General features: G+C 42.4%; 1 pseudogene; it reads left to right on the plus strand.

The window, feature by feature from the left end:
- Nucleotides 1-556: 556 nt before the first annotated feature.
- On the plus strand, nucleotides 557-2,583 carry LOC123725229 (uncharacterized; annotated as a pseudogene).
- The last annotated feature ends 17,684 nt before the right edge of the window (nucleotides 2,584-20,267 follow it).

A 20,267-nucleotide genomic window follows, 5' to 3' on the forward strand; every position in this document is an offset into this window, starting at 1 on the left:
CCAGTATTCTGAACCATATAGAACAGTTAGTACACAGAACAGCTGTTGCCGAGTTTAAAAACTGTTCTGAGTTTTGTTTTGGTCTTTGACTTGCTTGTATTGTCCTGACTTTAATATCCTATTGAGTCCCATAATAGACCTCAGACATGTAAATGAAAATGTGTTCTGGTAAAGTTGCTGGTTGTACATTTTATGAGAAAAAAATTATAATATTGCAGCAATCCAGTCTCTAATTTCATCATTCAGTTACTAATAGGGCAAAACACAACCTAAAACCCAACCAAATGCATATGCATCAAATAAGTTTATAGAGTCACAAGCTTGATGTAGTAATTGTGGCCAAGACATATGGGACCAAATACTACATTTTTGACTACTTTAATACCCTATAAGTGAATATGTCCAAATACTTATGACTTCTTCAAATAGGGGCACAAAGTACATAAAGTATTTTATTTCTAAATGGTAAAACAATACCCTCATGTAAAAGGTGACATTCCGTACTGTTGCCTCATAAGAAACATTTAATCTGAAATCCAAAATGCTTTGTGTGCTTTGTTCTTCCAGAACGCGGATTAATTTAATCATACTCAGAACCTGGCCCCTCCTCACCCCTCTCTTGCCCGAGCACTCCAAGCACCTCAAACATGTTGCCTTTATCCCCACTCCTCAGTAGACCATGGCCTATAAACTTTAGAGTCAGCTGGGACAGGATGCCAGCTGGAATCCGTACAGCAGTGGTACAACATACAAGACCATCAGCAGGAGACAGAATAGAAATGGTGAGATTGGTCGTCGATCAAATGCGCCAGCACAATCTTAATCTGTCCAGAGCAATATGTCACAATGTTGGAAGTATCATTCTAGAGTACCCCAGAAGTTTTACTGATGTCTACCTAGATGAAGAGGTATTTGGACATGGCTTTGGCTCGCTTCTAAACCAGATCAAAACAAGAGTAGAACATGTAAACCGGTATAGCACACTGGCGCGGCGGCGAGTCAGCAGAAGGAAGAAACACGTCAAGAGGCCTAGTGGACCAGTACGGGTGTGTTAGGTGGCAACCTGAAGGCCTCCCCTCGGGGGGAAACAGAGGAGACCTTGGAAGAGATGAAGAGAGAGATGGCGCAAATGTACTCACAAGAAGGGATGGGAGAAGCAGAGAGAGGAGAGAAGATACTTGAGAAGGCATATTTACTACAGCAGCGCTACCTGAACGGAAACCCTCCACCCTCCACGTCAGATGTCAAGGAAGGATGGCCATTTCTGTTCTCACGGAGGGGCCTATACTCCCACTTCCATCTCTCAACTGACATTCCCATCCTACAGAAGCTGCCGGAGGCCATTGAGAGGAGAAGCCAGACAATCCTGAAGTTCTGTCAAGTCAACAAAGGCCAACCCAGGGGTTCAAGTCTTGTCTGCCTTTCAAGAAAACGAGGACACCAACAAGGCCATCTGCGTCATGCTCGTCATTTTGGCTTACTTTAAAGAACTTAAGGAAGGCGTCTTCCTTCAGGCTGATGTAAGTTCTCACTCAAACACACACACACACACACACACACACACACACATACACACACACACACACACACACACACACACACCACTGAGTTGTAATATACTGTATTTTACTGTATTATTTTCCAGCCGTCTGCCACAGCTTCTGACATCCAACGATCTGTTCCCTTACTCAGCACCCCTCGGTTGATTGTACAAGGTACTGTATAGACCTCCTCTCATTAAAGTTTGCTATGTAAAGGAAGCCAAGTAGTGGGATCGAGCATGTGATTGTGTTGGGCACTAACAATTTTGGGGGGAGGGGAGGGGCGGGGGTCCTATGGGGGTGGTTGCTGGAAAAAGGTATATATTGAAAAGATGATCCCGTATCATTAGGTTTATCTACAGTACTTCAGGAGAGACGTTGATGAAACCCACAGCCTGAATGCTGTTCATTGAAGGACAGGTGTCGTCGGGCCACATACCAACTTTGTGAACGGGATGACTGCACTCTTTGCAAGCTACTACAACTTCAAGCTGCAGTATCTGGAGGAGGCCTCATGCACACCTGAGTTTGTTCAAAGGTAATCTAAAACTCAAGCCAACTCATTTAGGTCTGGTTTACACAGGCAGATCAGCTCTTCTGCTAATTATTGGACAAAAGATCAGAATTGGGCTGCCTGTGTAAATGCCTTATATATATAGCTGTAGGCAGCATGCTGGGCCTCCTATTCACTAACTTGCAGATAGTGTGGTTTAGTACTGTGATTCAGAAGTTGGCTGGATTTGTGCAGCAGTGTACCAGTGGATGGTGGTGATATGTGGTGTATGGTTTTAGGCAATATGGTTGTGGCTCCACCTTGCTCTCTGATAGGCCAGACCGTACACCTACCGAGGCCTCTTAAAACTACTCGACCTCTACCTAGAGGCTGTTTCTGATGGTGCCTCCGATGAAGGCACACAACACACACGGTTTGTTTACTTGGAAAAGAGAATATCGTTTACAGCTATTCAATTGTTCTCTCTCTCTTTCTCTCTGTTTTATTGTTTTTAGAGGCTTCATGGACATCAACAGACAGGGAAGGTGATGAGCAGAAAGTCTGGAAAGGTTGTGGAGAAAAAAACGTGGCACTATTAACCTCCTACATCTAGATGTGCCGCTAGCGGAACGCCTCGCCAATATCCAATGATAGAGTGTGGCGCGAATTACAAACGCCTCAGAAATCCAAAAACTTCAATTTTTCAAACATATGACTATTTTACACAATAAAGACAAGATTCTCCTTTAACTAACCACATTGTCCGATTTCAAAAAGGCTTTACAACGAAAGCAAAACAGATTATGTCAGGAGAGTACCCAGCCAGAAATAATCACACACCCATTTTTCAAGCTAGCATATAATGTCACAAAAACCAAAACCACAGCTAAATGCAGCACTAACCTTTGATGATCTTCATCAGATGACACTCCTAGGACATTATGTTATACAATACATGCATGTTTTGTTCAATCAAGTTCATATTTATATCAAAAACCAGCTTTTTACATTAGCATGTGACGTTCAGAACTAGCATACCCACCGAAAACTTCCGGTGAATTTACTAAATTACTCACGATAAACGTTCACAAAAAACATAACAATTATTTTAAGAATTATAGATACAGAACTCCTTTATGCAATCGCGGTGTCCGATTTTAAAATAGCTTTTCGGTGAAAGCACATTTTGCAATATTCTGAGTAGATAGCCCGGCCATCATGGCTAGCTATTTTGACACCCACCAAGTTTGGCACTCACCAAACTCAGATTTACTATAAGAAAAATTGCATTACATTTGCTGTTCTTCGTCAGAATGCACTCCCAGGACTTCTACTTCAACACCCAATGTTGTTTTGGTTCCAAATAATCCATAGTTATATCCAAATAGCTGCGTTTTGTTCGTGCGTTCAAGACACTATCCGAAGGGTGACGCGCCGGCGCGTATCGTGACAAAAAAATTCAAAATATTCCATTACCGTACTTCGAAGCATGTCAAACGCTGTTTAAAATCTATTTTTATGAGATTTTTCTCGTAAAATAGCGATAATATTCCGACCGGGAGACCTGGTTTTCGTTCAAACACTGAAAATAGAAAATGGAGTCTTCACATTCACGCGCGCACCCGTGTCATTGTTCTCAGAACGACCACTTTCCAAAACCCCTACTGTTTTTCGCCCTGGGACTGCAGAGTCATCATTCAATGTTCTGGCGCCTTCTGTCACGTTACAGCAGAGATCCTCTATTTTTGATAAAGAGGCTATAGAAGGACAAGAAATGGTCAGACAGGGCACTTCCTGTATGGAATCTCCTCAGGTTTTGGCCTGCCATATGAGTTCTGTTATACTCACAGACACCATTCAAACAGTTTTAGAAACTTTAGGGTGTTTTCTATCCAAATAAAATAATTATATGCATATTCTAGTTTCTGGGCAGGAGTAATAACCAGATTAAATCGGGTAAATGTTTTATCCGGCCGTGAAAATACTGCCCCCTATCCTAAACAGGTTAATCCACGTGTTAATCCTTTTGAAGAAGACGATAGACTGTGAACCAATGAGAATGTAATCACAAAACAGTTCAAGGAGCTGTCAGGAACAGTTCCGGCACCAAATCTGTTTGACCACTATACTTCCTGTTCCTCTATTAGGTTTGCTACCGAGTTATAATGTTTTACCCCCCCTTATAGGTTGGATATGAATTACTTTATTGGTATGTGTCTACACTGGTTATTAGGAATGTAACCCTGGTTCAAATGTTTAAGATTTGCATTGGTTTGGGACAAACCGATCCAAATATAGCATGCATCGGTCAGAAAATTGATTCAAACATTATGAACTACCGGTTCACCAAAATGTTTTGCTCATATTACTTTCATTCTACCTTCCAAAAAGACCTAATATTTTGTGACAATTGATGTGACCTCTCCTCCAGTGTCGAACTAAGCTTAGAACTGTGACAGTCATTGATCTACAAGTAATTTTGAATGCCAAAGAACCCCAGGCAATATCAGTAGCCTAGTCAAACTGCGCACAGTGCGCAGCTTCACACGCTGACCAACAAGAGGTATAGGCCTATTCCTGATCTTGCACATGTGCACGTCACCTTCAGCATTGAAAAGTTCGTAAAATTGCTTGCGCAGTACTAGGCTTTAATCATTGCGTGACAATCTATGTAATTTGCTAGGCTATTTATTGTTATCAAATGCGATGTTGATAATGGTGTTTTTACCGCAATAAAAGTAGCCTAAGCTACTGCTGGAGAACCAACTCTCATCTGGCTATACCTGCTGATCGGGGCTTTCATTCTATTTAATTTGATTGTTCACGTAAACCATCAGCAATAGTTTTGGTAGTTTTACCTCAACACTGCAGTGTTGAGAAGATTTTCACAGGGGGGGCTGCTGTCATCAAGGCAAAGGGTGGCTACTTTGAATAATCTAAAATGTAAAATATATTTTGATTTGTTTAACACTTTTTTGGTTACTACATGATTCCATATATGTTATTTCATAGTTTTGATGTCTTCACTATTATTATATAATGTAGAAAATAGTACAAATAAAGAAAACCCTTGAATGTGTAGGTGTGTCCAAACTTTTGACTGGTACTGTATGTTATGTCGGAAAAAGTCAGTTATACATTCTTCTGTCGTAGATAAAAACAAGTTATCGTCCAATAGGCTTTGGTAAATTTCCAATATCCTCGCACATGTGGAAATTATGTAAGGGTAATATATATGCCAATTATTTGATGCTACAAATTTAACTTACTGTAGTTACTGTAAGAATTATCTTGTACAATTACAATATTTTATTGTCAACTGTGTAGCTGGGGAAAATACGGTAAATGTAACTATTTACAAGATTTTACTGTAGTATTAATCCTGTGAAATTACAGTAATTCACTGGCAACTGAGTTGCAGTAAAAATACAGTAAATATAATACATTACAAGGGTTTTGCTGTAATTAGAATACAGCAACATACAGTTATTTCATAGCAATTACGCAGATAATTAAACTGTAAAATACAGTAAATTGTTGTATTATGATTATGATATAATATTTACTGTACATTTACAGCAACTAGTTGCCAGTAATTTACTGTAAAATTACAGGAATGTTATTACAGTGTAGATGTTCACACACACACACACACACACACACACACACACACACACACACACACACACACACACAGATGTCCCGGGACCAGAAGTATCTGCAAAACATCAACATGGTAAACAGAAACCAACGGGCCAAGAGAAAGGATCTGAGAAGGCAGGGGACACTCATTTCACTGTTTAAAACAGACATCTGACCAACAGAGTGGGAGATAGAGATAATTACAGATGAGAGAGAGACCCACATTGAAACACCTCCACACACACACACTGTGTAAAATCCCTTCTCTTTGGCATTTATGTCTGAGAGGGACTGTTTGCTCCTGTCTTTGTGTGGGCTGGCTGAACAGCGGGGGTAAACTCTAGGTTTGACAGTGTTTGACTTTCACATGGGAAGGAGCATGATACAAACAGGAGAGAACATTCAAGGGGGCAAATGCCACACAGAGTTTAGTTAAGATATTCCTGACGCTCATGCACACACACACACAGTTACAGCAGTGGTAAACTTGGGACAAAGTCGACTAACAATTCCACGCTATCCACATATGAATGTGTTCCTATCATCTGTGTGAGGCTGGAAGCAGTTAGAAAGTAAGAAAGCAGCACTCCTCAGATACAGGGACACAGCAGCAGCAGAGCCTTTGCAGAGCTTCACAGGTATGCCTACAATCTGTCTCTACTTCAACTTGATAGCTTTAAGCATGTGTTAAACGCAATATGGCTGTGTGTGTGTGTGTGTGTGTGTGTGTGTGTGTGTGTGTGTCGACCTCCTCATAGCAAACGCATATCACACGCATACAACTTTCTCCCCACCTGCTCCTGTAGACAGCCTACACAGCGTAAACTGCCCACTCTGATACCTTCCATGCAACCTCATCCGTTTGGTAATTAAAAACAGGCACCACATGGAAGTGATTTGTCTAAGAGGAAACTCAATGTAGGTGGGCTCTAGTCTAAACTCTCTCACCAGGAATGTTCCCTTCAGCCAAATTATCTACTTTTTTTTAAATCATAGACGCACACCTCATTTTGATAAGGTTTGTATCACAACTAAAGCGGACAAATAACTTTTTTTTTTTAATTAAGCACATTAATCTGCTTTACAAGTAGTATAGAGCCTAACTGGCATACAGAAGCAGCGTGTGAGTTTCAAGTTTGGGGAAGATAATTTTCACCATAAAAATGCAACTTTATAATAAAAGCGTTACATGTATAATCACATTTTCGCCTACTTTTGATAATGGTGTTTTCCCGCTAATGGAACATTCGCGCTTATAACCTACTGCTGCATGCGCATTGCTGCGCTTATAACGTGAAGAAATAGCTTATCAACATGTTAAGCTAAACTGATCTGTTGCGTCAGCCACATTGTGTAAAAAATTGGGGGGATGCTAGTGGTTGTATTAATTTGGGATCTAGCGCATCCCACAATTGTCCCAGACTAAGTTTGGAATAGTTATTTCTCCCACAGAATAGGTCAACTTGTGTACTATGGGGGACACTAGATTGACATAGGCTAGTGCTTTTGCTGTTCATTTGGCCTACTCATCTTGTTGGCATGAGAAAGACCTGATAATGTGAGGTCGATGCATGTGAGTGAGAGGTGCTTCGGAGCACTCAGCACTCAGGGCCATGGGCACAATGGCCAATGTCGGCAAATGGGATGGATATTTTTTTAGGGTGAAATGTCGTGCCCTCCACAGCCCTATGTGGCACCGAACATTCCCTTATTATTGCAAGAATATTATTGTGCATATGAAAAAGATGGGAACATTTAAGAGACTCTGTGTCTCTGCAGCACAACAGTTATTCACTGGTGGTGCAGAGGGTTAATGATCTCACTGCAAAGTTGAAGATTGCAGGTTCAATCCCACATGTCCTTTAACCATGTTTTTAAACTGTGAAATCGTGGCTCAGGTATAATCTACTAAAATATAGGATGTATTTTATATAGATGTTTAAATCGAGTCAGAAATGCAGAATTTAGACTGTAAAAAATAAATCATTGTGTAAAAATGGACTGTTCAGCAAAACTCCCCCGATATAATTCCTACTTTGAGACGCTTGGTATGATCTGATAAAAAAGTGAGATCTGCAGTCACAGTCTTGGATAACTTGCATACGTGGGCCCAGAAGTACGCAGCATATAAAGAGGATGGGTTTAGTGATGGTGAATAACCCAGTTACTAGTATTTCCCTGGGTTAGTTATATCTAAGAAGTCTAAAAAGGAAGCATGGCATTCCTGATTGACCATACTGCCATGGGTATATACTGAAAAACGATGATGTAAGCGAGCTTCCCTGGTGAAGCAGAGGATAAAAGACCTGGGTTGGGAACCAAACATTGCCGATACAAACACCACGTGTGCAGACTGTCAAAAATAAGAAGTACGGGTGTGAACATAAAACGTTTAAACCAAATGAAATCCAGGACCGAAAAACAATGTGTTTTTTTCCCCCTCCACCAAATATTTATCAGTGTCAGTTATCCCAAAACTACCACTAACACGTCCCGATCTTCATCGTAAAGGGGAAATGACGCTCCGCACGTCATAGTCGTTAACAATGGGGGGAAAAGCGCTGATTATAGAAATGATTCCAGTTGATATGCAGCCGTTGTCAATGGCCTACTTGAGTTGAGAGGTACTTTGCTAGTGCAACGCGAGCGCTACTGAAACAGGTGCGTCTTTGTCATCAATGTCACCGTTGACCGTTTACTCCCGTTTCAACAGGGTGTTATTCCCATTGTAGTGGGAGTTGAGACATACAGTTAACCGCATTAGAAAGCTACATTGCTTCCCCTTTTAACCAGTATACACCCACATTTGGCACGTGTTTTCTTTTGCCCTGTGTTTGATTTGGGAGCTTAAACTTGGTGCGCAGGCTTTTGCGCAGGCTAAACTTGGTGCGCAGGCTTTTGCGCAGGCTAAACTTGGTGCGCAGGCTTTTGTTAAACATGAAACAAAGTAGACCTCTAGACTAATTAATACGCAATTTGCCTTCATCAAACCAGATGTTTATTTAATCAACCTGTGTTTATTTCATCAACCAGTCCATTTTGAATTCATGATAAAGCTGTCATAATTTGGCAAGGAATGTAGCTCGTCTACCGTTTTGTTTGTGTACCCCCTAGCGGTCATACCATGCAATAGGATTTGACGTAGAATTGTATGAATTGTTCTTATCGTTTTAGCAGAAAACCGATTCAGAAGTGTCTGCTTAAACGTTACAAAAAAATGTCAATGTCACATCACTAACATGTAGTGTAAAAAATATGGTTGTGTTTGTATGATTATACGCTGTTCAAATGTCCTATGAACTAAATAATGTGCAGATTGTCAATATATAAAGTGTAAAATATACGGTTATGTTTGTATGATTAAATGCTGTTCAAATGTCCTATGAATGAAATTAAAATGCCATGTGTCTCTACACCACCTTCAAAGGACAGCATGTAGCCTAGCGGTCGGTTAGGAGTGTTGGCCCAGGAACCGAAAGGCTGCTGGTTCAAACCCCGGAACCAACTAGGTGAAAAATCTACCATTGTGTCCTTGAGCAAGGCACTTAACTGTAATTGTTCCAGGGTTGCTGTCAATAATGGCTGATCCCTGGCTCTGACCACACTTTCAGGGGGAGTGGGATACGCCAAAAAATGCACTTGTACATGTGTGAAATAGGACACATGTGAGGACTCACCCAATTATCTTATCAAATATGAATTTAAGGAACTTTGACCATTATAGGAATATCCTGAGCAACCTAACGTTAACATTATATGAATGTCATCACAATTGAGGATATTTTGTGTTTTAGGAAACTCTCTCTTGTAACATACTCACACCTTAATTAAATGTTCCGGGAACCGTTAAAGAACTCAGAAAGGCTGTTCTGTCAACATTCTCGCAACCACAAAGGAATGTTTTGTGCACCCTGATTCCAAAATTATATGAACGTCAGCGCAACTGGAACGTTTTTGTGTTTTGGGAAGCTCTCTCTTTTCATATCCCCTCAATGTTCCCAGAACCTAAACAAACAATCTGGGAACCTTTAATAACAGACAAAATGTGTTCTGGGAAGGTTCTTGTAGCATCAGGTGAATGTTTTTTGCAGCCTAAAAGAAACATTGTAGAATCATAGGCACAACTGGTCAGTTTCTGTGTTTTAGGAACATATATTTTGTGATGTCCCCACTATGTTCTCTCCAGACTGTTCCAACAACCGAACGAAACGTTCTGGAAACCTATAAAAGAACAGATTAAATGCGTTCTAGGAACGTTCTTGCTATATCAGCAAGACTGGACAGTTTTTGTGAGAACATTTGCTGCGACCTAACGAATATTCTGGGAACTTCAACAAAAACTATTTTGGTTCGCTGGGTTGGCTTGTTTTGTCTTCAGTGGAGTTGACATCTCTCTCTCCCTCCCTCCTCTCCCTCTCGCTCTCTCCCTCTCTTTCTCTTCTTCTCTCCCTTTTCCTCTCCCTTCCCTGCTCTGAGAACTAGACACTGTCCAATGTTAGTCTTTGTGGTGCTGAAAAAAAGATATTGGAGACTGTATTGCACATCACACTCCAAATAAATAAATCTCACTCTCACAATGGGCAAGACGATGTAGATTAGGTTCCAAGTGCAGCAAGATCACTGCGAAATCATTGATAACAAGCCCAAAACAAAAGCGTGTACATGGAGAAACCAAGCCTCGCTGCCAGGATTTCCAATGTTATACACTGAAGAACAGCGAGAAACATGGGAAAACAGACTATCTCCCACTAAACACACGGCCACAGAGACGCACACACACACACACACCTCTCCTCAGCCGCCGTGACGTGAGGATGATTTGAGGTTGAGCCGATCAAAGACGCGGTCGATATGTGGTGTGGTTTAGCCTGTGATGTCAGCACCCCTTACAGCAGAACCACAGCAGTCATCAAAGCAGAGAGCCTTTCACATCTGAACTCCAGAATTGATCACAACCCTGTGAGTGGGTGTGTATATCGCTGGCCTGTGGATGAGTGTACAGGCCCCTTTTCAGTACACGACACGCTGACGTCAAGCACAGACGCACGCGGCTTTTGGCTGCAGTAAGAACATCCGACAAAGCCTAGATTTAAGTTTTTATTCTCATATGCTTACAATGACGTTTTGATTATTGGTTGAACAGTTGCTAATATTATATTTGGTTGTGATCTTTTGCAAAATAACTATTTTGGATGCGGCAGCGGTTAGCTAGAATGCTAACCCTCATTGACATAGGCTATAGCAAAAGCTAGCCGAAGAGGGGGAGGGTTGCCGAGACGTTCTTATCTGTGTGACGGAAGACTGACAACCTGCATCTGTTTACCTCACCATTCTCTTTATGTGTGTGTGTGTGTGTGTGTGTGTGTGTGTGTGTGTGTGTGTGTGTGTGTGTGTTGTTGCTATTAGGGGCTGCCATTGCCCTCCACATCTTCCCTCTATTCTACTCCTCTTCCCTTCTTTCTCTTCTACCCTCTCTCCCTATCCTCATGTCTAATAAGCCCTCAGCAGGGATAGGTTATAGCATCCACCCGTAACAAAATGATACCAGAGGGGGAACGGGAGTGGGGGGGGGGGAGTGTTGGTACGTCAGCCCATGACAGCCCATCCCAATACCGATGACGGGCGATAAATTAAGGAAGCCATAGTCAGAGAATAGACCATCGACGGTCTACAGAGCATCTCTGATAGAGCGTGTCTGACCTACTGATGTACCGATAGACAGACAAACATCTCTAAAGAGCACTTCTGTCAGGCTCGTGTATATATATTTACCTTGCCGCATCTTAGAAGCCTTATCTGGTGTGACGTAGGATAGAGTACTTCCGTAAGCTAATGTATTAAAATACAGCACATACACGGCTTTTCTGTAGCTTAACTAAGAGGGGGGGGGTAGAAGGAGAGAGGGAAATAAAAGAGAATGTGGGTGGAATAATGAATCCCATTAGCAGAGATGGCAGTGCTATTGTAAAGGTGCTTAGTGGAGGTGCAGACTGTTTAGACTGGAGATTAAACACTAACAGTGTGTCCTGGGACTCTCGCTTAAATCACAGACAGGAAATATTTAGCGCCCATTTCCCTTCCTCTTTCTGTGTCGAGTGTGTCAACTGCAATATACTGCAATCTCTCCTCTGCCAAATTCAAATGACTCTTTCTGTGTAAGGGTGGAAGAATGAAACAGAGAGTTAAGAGGCTGGTGTATTTTCTGCCCTTAAAACAAGGCATACTGTAGAGGGGAAAGAGAGGATGTCATGTATTGTGTGTGTGTACTGTATGTGTGTGTGTGTGTTTGTATGCGTGTATATTTAGTTCCTAGACCATACAAAGGTTATAATGTGTTGTGTTCCATCATTGTCCCAACGGCAGCACACACAATATGACATGAAGTGTCATTCCCTGAGGTGAGCTACCTGCCTCTGTCTGCAGCTGAGACCCACACACATATATATACACACACACACACACACACACACACACACACACACACACACACACACACACACACACACACACACATCACACACACACAGGAATGTTCTTCTACACCATTATCACATCAACACACACACACACATCACACACACACACACACACACTCAAGCACACAAGCAAAGCCACTTAAAACATTACCGTGTAAGGTGTTAAACACACACGCCGCACCACAGCTGGTCGGTGAGATTTGACTCTCTCTCCGTCATGAAAACAGCCTATTAACTTGACAAAAGGAGGGGATGTAAAGGAGAGAGAAAGGGGCAGAAGGAGGTGTGCCTGTGTGTGTGTGTGTGTGTGTGTGTGTGTGTGTGTGTGTACGTGACAAAGCCTTCCTGCAGCACGAGATAAACCCATAGATGTATGTGTGTAGGACGGCACACATGTTCACTAGGATCGCTTAGTGGGACACTGCAGAAACATACGCACCCCATCTCCCTGACCTGAGGTCAGCACAACCACCAACACTCCTTAACAATCTGCCAGTGCCGGTCGACCGAGAGTCGTCTGTTCATTCGGCCAACAGATTGGCCAAAGTTTTTTGACCCACCCTATGTTTTTGAATAAAATCAACTATATGTAGGCTACCGAGCTTGTCTGATGCTTTAAGCGCTGCGATTCAAAAGGATGACACACAAATGACTAAAGAGGGAGCCAGAAATCAATATAGCCTAACCAGAAGAAAACCTGTTCCCGACACTCCTCCCCAATGAAAACTGCTGCTGGTCTTTGCAGATTCTGCTATTAAGCTCCTGAAGTTGCCGGTAATAGGCTACACCAGCGGGCAGCAACCTTTTGCATTTGGAGTGCCAAGTTATCGTACCATTTCTACTGATCTGCGTGCCAGTTTTGATTTTCATATGCACATTTTTGTGGAACAGTTCCATTTCATTTATAATAAGGTCTTCATGTCTCAAAATGAATATCATGTGGTTAATCAAAACTCTATCTAACTGAAAATGATACAAATCTAAAAGTAACTTTCATTGCCATTGCCAACATATAAAAATAGCCTACATAAAGCCAACAAATAAAAACATTGCAGCCTGCAGGTAGAACATGTCCTGATAAAAATAAATATCCTATCACATTGGCTATGCATGAGAAACATTGTATCAACTATTAACTTGGTCAGCCAGAAAATGGGATTAGCAAATTTGCAACATTGTATAAAATATTCTGGGTTCTCAGAGATTCCTTCAGACTCAGTACTTTGTTGAAGCACCTTTGGCAGTGATTACAGCCTCAAGTCTTCTTGGGTATGACACTGCAAGCTTGGCACACCTGTATTTTGGGAGTTTCTCCGCTTTCTGTTCTGCAGATCCTCTCAAGCTCTGTCAGGTTGGGTGGGGAGAGTCGCTGCACAGCTATTTTCAGGTCTCTCCAGAGATGTTTGATCGGGTTCAAGTCCAGGCTCTGGCTGGGCCACTCAAGGACAGGCCATTGTCCTGTTGGAAGGTGAACCTTCACCCCAGTCTGAGGCCCTGAGCGCTCTCAAGCAGGTTTTCATCAAGGATCTCTCTGTACTTTGCTCCATTCATCTTTGCCTTAATCCTGACTAGTTTCCCAGTCCCTGCCGCTGAAAAACATCCCCACAGCATGATTCTGCCACCACCATGCTTCACCGTAGGGATGGTGCCAGAACCTTGTTTCTCATGGTCTGAGAGTCTTTAGGTCCCTTTTGGCAAACTCCAAGCGGGCTGTCATGTGCCTTTTACTGAGTAGTGGCTTCTGTCTGGCCACTCTACCATAAAGGCCTGACTGGTGGAGTGCTGCAGAGATGGTTATCCTTCTGGAAGGTTCTCCCATCTCCACAGAGGAACTCTAGAGCTCTGTCAGAGTGCCCATCGGGTTCTTGGTCACCTCCCTGACCAAGGGCCTTCTCCCCCGATTGCTCAGTTTGGAGGCCACTGTGTTTTCGGGGACTTTCAATGCTGCAGACATTTTTTGGTACACTTCCCCAGATCTGTTTCTCGACACAATCCTGTCTCGGAGCTCTACGGAAAATTACTTCAACCTCATGGCTTGGTTTTTGCTCTGACATGCACTGTCATGCGCTGGACCTTATATAGACAGGTGTGTGCCTTTCCAAATCATGTCCAATCAATTGAATTTACCACAGGTGGACTCCAATGAAGTTGAAGAAACATCTCAAGGATGACCAATGGAAACAGGATGCACCTGAGCTCAATTTCGAGTCTCATAGCAAATGAGTCTGAATACTTATGTAAATAAGGTATTTCAGTTTTTTATATTTAATACATTTGCAAAAATGTCCCAAAAACTATTTTTGCTGTGTCATTATGGGGTATTGTGTGTGTAGATTGATGAGGGAAAAAAAATATTTTGTGAATTTTAGAATAAGGCTGTAACGTAACAAAATGTGGAAAAGGGGATGAGGTCTGAATACTTTCCGAAAGCACAGTATTTACATTTGCCACTGCTCGACTAAAAAAGTATTGGTCGACCAACAGCCTATCGACCAAACAATCGAATAGTCGACTAAATGGGGTCAGCCCTAGCGTGCTTAGGCTCCCTTTCACATACACAAACACAAAAACACACAGGGACAAACAGACACACAAACACACACACTAATGATATTCCCTGCATTTCACACACACTAAACCCCCCCAATGGCATGCCCAGGCACCCTGACATTCACACAGTTTGACATTCCACCGCCTCTTTAGCTCTCTTCTCCGTCTATTGCAACACGCAGAAGAGAGATCTGCTCACTTTTACACCTTTTCATTGTCGCCATCTCTTATTATTCTCTAAACCCCATCCATCCCTCAATCCCACCTCTGAAATGTCAGGACGTCCATGTGATCCCTCTCTACAGGCTCTGGGTTTATCTCGTTCTCTCTGTCGGTCTCTTTATCCTTCTATCGCTCTCTTTTTATCTCGCTTTCTCCCCCTCTCTCATCTAAGTATCTCAGTCTGCAGCATTGTAAAGTTTCCCTGTGTCTTTTGCTCTTTTCAGGGACGAGAAAAAGAGCTGTGTGTCTGTGTTTGTGTGCGTGACAGAAAGGTCAAAACCACAATGCCAATTATGCTAAATGTGACCATAAAGAGGAGATGATGATGTCCATTGATGCAAATGTTCAATAAAGATATTAATACAATGGTGTGACAGCCAATGACCACAGCCATAGCTCATAAACAGCCACATAGACTTATGTGAAACGTGAACTTTTAAAGGGACATTCTCAATCAAAAGAGGACCATCTTTTTTTCTAAAATCGTTTAGTTTTGGAACAGAACCATCATTTTTTCTGTTCCGTTCCACTGTTCTGACCAGAAAAATAAAGTTCTGAACCGGTTCTAACCCCGGGAAAAGTACCGGTTTATCTCGTTCCTTTCTGTTCCTTTCAAAATCTCTGTTGTTTTTTTTTTTTTAAATATTTAGCTCAACATTAAATGACTTCACCAATCAGTGCGGATAGAGCAGCTTGCTATGAAGTGGGCAAGCTACTGTTGGTTACATTCGCGATGGAAAGACAAGTGTAGGTCTAGGGCGCGAGATGCAACTGAAATTTTGAGGGTGGGGAGAGAGCGAGAGAGGGTGGAGGAGGAGGCTTGGCATCTTGTGATGACATGCGTTATCTGAATAAGACCCACATGAACTGTAAGAGTATCCCTAACTAGTATTGAAAAAGTTCATCCATTATTCTCTAATTAAAAATCTCTCTCCCTATCTTCTGAATCACGCTTGTAACGTCAGTAGGCTACAGTAGCCTATGCTTCAGTGGTTGAGGTGCAGGTAGCCTATAGACTCAAACTCACTGGCCAAGATTTTCAGTTGGCAGGCAGACACTGGAAGAAGTGTCTGATTGACCAAGGAAGGGCACTTTATTGTGTTTTTTTCGTGGGGCTGGAAAAAATGCCTGGAAAGTAAAATAACGTTATTAACCTGTTCCCATGCTTTTAAACAGTATAGAACAATATAGATCACTTTTGTTCCCGGTTCTGATTCTGTTCCTTGAAATATGTCATTATTTTCCAGTTTTCGGAATTGTTCCCCTGTATCACACTCTCCCAAATGTTTGGTTAAAGAGACATTCTGTCACAGGCGTCGAAATGAGTAGACCAAGGTGCATATGTTCATCTTGATGTTTTAATGAGAAAATGAACACTTACAAATTAAACAAAATGACAGCAGACAGTTCCGTCAGGTACTCACAACTAAACGGAAAACAACCACCCACAAAGAACAAAGGAAAAACAGGCTGCCTAAGTATGGCTTCCAATCAGAGACAATGATAGACACCTGCCTCTGATTGGAAACCATACCCGGCCAAATCATAGAAAACAAAACATAGAATGCCCACCCACCTATCACACCCTGGCCTAGCTAAACAGAGAAAACACAGCTCTCCTAGGTCAGAGCGTGACAGATTCCCAACCTGACCTGGATTCAAATACATGTGTATTTTAGTATCTGGAATTTAAAATACTTTTTCCTGTGTATATGAATATTTTCAAATACAAATTGTATTTGAGAGTATTTTCAAATACTATTTTCAAATCTGGGTTAAATGCATGGGAGTGTATTTGAGTTAATGTATTTGGGTATTTTCAAATACTTTCAAATATTCAACTAATTGTCTCTTCAAATAAAATATATCTAAGTACTTATTTCAAATGCATACGAAAGTGTTTGAGATATTTGAAATAGTATTTGATCCCAGGTCTGATCCCAACAAACACATTTGTAGCAACATGTTGCGATGAGCAAGAAGTAACTGGAAGAGAAATGCATGTTCCATTGTCTCCTGGCGACGTCCACGCACCTCGACATTTCACAAAGATGAAAAGAAAACAAGTCATTTGTAGCTCGGTTGGTAGAGAATGGCACTTGTAACGCCAGGCTAATGGGTTCGTTTCCCGTGACCACCCATATGTAAAATGTATGCAAGCATGACTGTAAGTTGCTTTGGATAAAAATGTCTGCTAAATGGCATATATTATACGACCTTGATAGCAGGGCAGTAGCTTGTTTTGTTATTCAGAAAGAGGATGAGGTTTCCTGGATTCAAACACTGTTGGCAGGACTTCCAAAACCAAGCACATTTATTCTCAGACACACACACACACACACACACACACACACACACACACACACACACACACACACACACACACACACACACACACACACACACACACACACAGAGTTCATAGTGTGTGTGTGCGTCCGTTTGTTCGTTCGTGTGTCAGTTCCCACCTCTTTCCACCTCCAAACCCTTCTCCCAAATAAATTCCATCCCTCCTGTGTTCCTCCATAGTGGTGATAAAACCTGGGGTTTTATACCTCACGTAATCCTGTTTTAGGGCCTAATATTTTATTAGCCTCATCCACCTCTCTGACCCACCAATCAATAGTCAGACAGAGCAGGACAAACGAGCGACACAGTGTCTGCTGGACAGATCAGAGAAAACGAATCCGCCCGGCGATAAGCCAGTCCAATGCTTAAGGATGTTATAGTGTACCGTGTGTGTGTGTGTGTGTGTGTGTGTGTGTGTGTGTGTGTGTGTTTTACTATACTTGTGAGTAACAGAAGTCCTCACAGGAATAGTAAACCAACTAAAATTCTGAGAAGTGAGGACATTTTGCCACTCCTAAAAAGGCTATTAGATTTAAGGGTTAGTTTCAGGGTTAGGGTTAGAATTACGGGTTAGGGGTTGGTGGTTAAGTTGAAGGTTAGGAGTTAGGGTTAAAGTTGGGGTAATGGAAAAAAGGATTTTGGATGAGAATCAATAGTTGGGTCCTCAAAAAGTCGTCACAAGTATAATAAGACATAGTTGTGTGTGTGTGTGTGTGTGTGTGTGTGTGTGTGTGTGTGTGTGTGTGTGTGTGTGTGTGTGTGCCACTGTTTTGTGTTAGTGATGTGTGTGGGATGTCCAGGTCAAAGCCGTGTGGTTATGATGAACCCACTAGGAGCTTTGCATTTGCTCCTCTGCTCTTATGAATCATAACAATGTCCGTATGGACCGTAAAGTGCTTCATCCCTTCTATCACCTCTGTTCTCCCTTCCTCCCCCTCTCTTTTCTGTCTCCCTCTCTCACATTGACACCCACTCGGTTCACACGTTCTGTTTTTATTGCACCCCCTCACTCTCTCGAAGTCTCAATATTCATATTATGTCGCATGTGGTATTTTCTAAAGCACTTCACTCTCTTTCTCGCTCACTCTTCCTGACACTCTACATTCTCCCTCCATTCCACCCCTGGCTAGATCCAGGCGGCATGGTGTACCCCCTGCTGTGTTTTCTCCCTGTAATTGACTGTGTGTGTGTGTGTGTGTTGTATTCAGAAGCAGGTGTTTTTATTGGTGATGCCACATAGCTGACTGACAAGGAGCTTGCTTTTGATGGGGTGCTGCACTGTTCCCCCATACAATGCTAGAGCACTCCTTCCCTTTTTCTCTCTCTCTCTCTCTCTACCCCCCCCTCACGTTTATCTCTTTCTCACCCCCCCACCCCTCTCTCTTTTCTTCCTCACCCCCTCCCTTTCTCATCTTCTCATCCCTCTGTTCAGTGCGATGGAGAGGGAATGTAAATGAATGTAAATGTTCTGGGGTGTCTCAGAGCTATTCCCAGACACAGAGACAGGAGATGGATAGCAGCAGTGTGTTAACAAAGCAGAGAGGAGGAGCATGTTAGTGTGTCAGTCTTTTGATTGCTTTCTCCATCTTTGTTTATAAGTGAACAAAAGGCTTTTGATATGGAATATGGAGCTTACTGTCTCCCTTTGATTTCATTACAATGATAGGCACCCCCTAATGTGTAGGATACGTGTGTGTAGATCTGTGTTTTTGCCTGTATTGTTATCAATAGCATTCCCAAAGTATGCTTGTGCTTGCATACAGTGCATTCGGAAAGTATTCAGACCCCTTCACATTTTCCACATTTTGTTACGTAACAGCCTTATTCAAAAATGGATGAAATTATTTTTCCCCCCCACAGAAATCTGCACACAATATCCCATAGTGACAAAGTGAACATAGGTTTTAAGAAATATTTGCAAATAAAACAAAATGTAAAAAAACATAAATACCTTATTTACATAAGGATTCAGACCCTTTGCTATGAGACTCGAAATTGAGCTCAGGTGCTTCCTGTTTCCATTGAGATGTTTCTACAACTTCCTTGGAGTCCACTTGTGGTAAATTTAATTGATTGGACATGATTTGGAAAGCCACACACCTGTCTATATAAGGTCACACAGTTGACAGTGCATGTCAGAGCAAAAACCAAGCCATGACCAGGTCAAAGGAATTGTCCATAGAGCCCCGAGACAGGATTGTGTCGAGAAACAGATCTTGGGAAGTGTACCAAAAAATGTCTGCAGCATTGAAAGTCCCCAAGAACACAGTGGCCTCCATCCTTCTTAAATGGAAGAAGGTTGAAAACACCAAGACTCTTCCTAGAGCTGGCCGCCCGGCCAAACTGAGCAATCGGGGGAAAAGGCCCTTGGTCAGGGAGGTGACCAAGAACCTGATGGTCACTCTGACAGAACTCCAGAGTCCCTCTGTAGAGATGGGAGAACCTTCCAGAAGGACTACCACCTCTGCAGCACTCTACCATAAAGGACCGGTTTGGTGGAGTGGCCAGATGGAAGCCACTCCTCAGTAAAAGGCACATGACAGCCCGCTTGGAGTTTGCCAAAAGGCACCTAAAAGACTCTCAGACCATGAGAAACAAGATTCTCGGGTCTGATGAAATCAAGATTGAACTCTTTGGCTTGAATGCCAAGTGTCACGTCTGGAAGAAACCAGGCACCGCTCATCACCTGGCCAATACCACCCCTAGGGTGAAGCATGGTGGTGGCAGCATGATGCTGTGGGGATGTTTTTCAGCGGCAGAGACTGGGAGACTAGTCAGGACGGAGGGAAAGATGAACGGAGAAAAGTACAGCGAGATCCTTGATGAAAACCTGTACTCAGGACCTCAGACTGGGGCAAAGGTTCACCTTCCAAAGGACAACGACCACAAGCACACAGCCAAAACAATGCAGGAGTGGCTTCAGGAAATGTCTCTGAATGTCCTAGAGTGGCCCAGCCAGAGCCCGGATCTAACATCTCTGTTGGGACCTGAAAA

The sequence above is a fragment of the Salmo salar genome, chromosome ssa11 (genome assembly GCF_905237065.1).
Source record: "Salmo salar chromosome ssa11, Ssal_v3.1, whole genome shotgun sequence".
NCBI classification, from domain to species: Eukaryota; Metazoa; Chordata; class Actinopteri; order Salmoniformes; family Salmonidae; genus Salmo; species Salmo salar.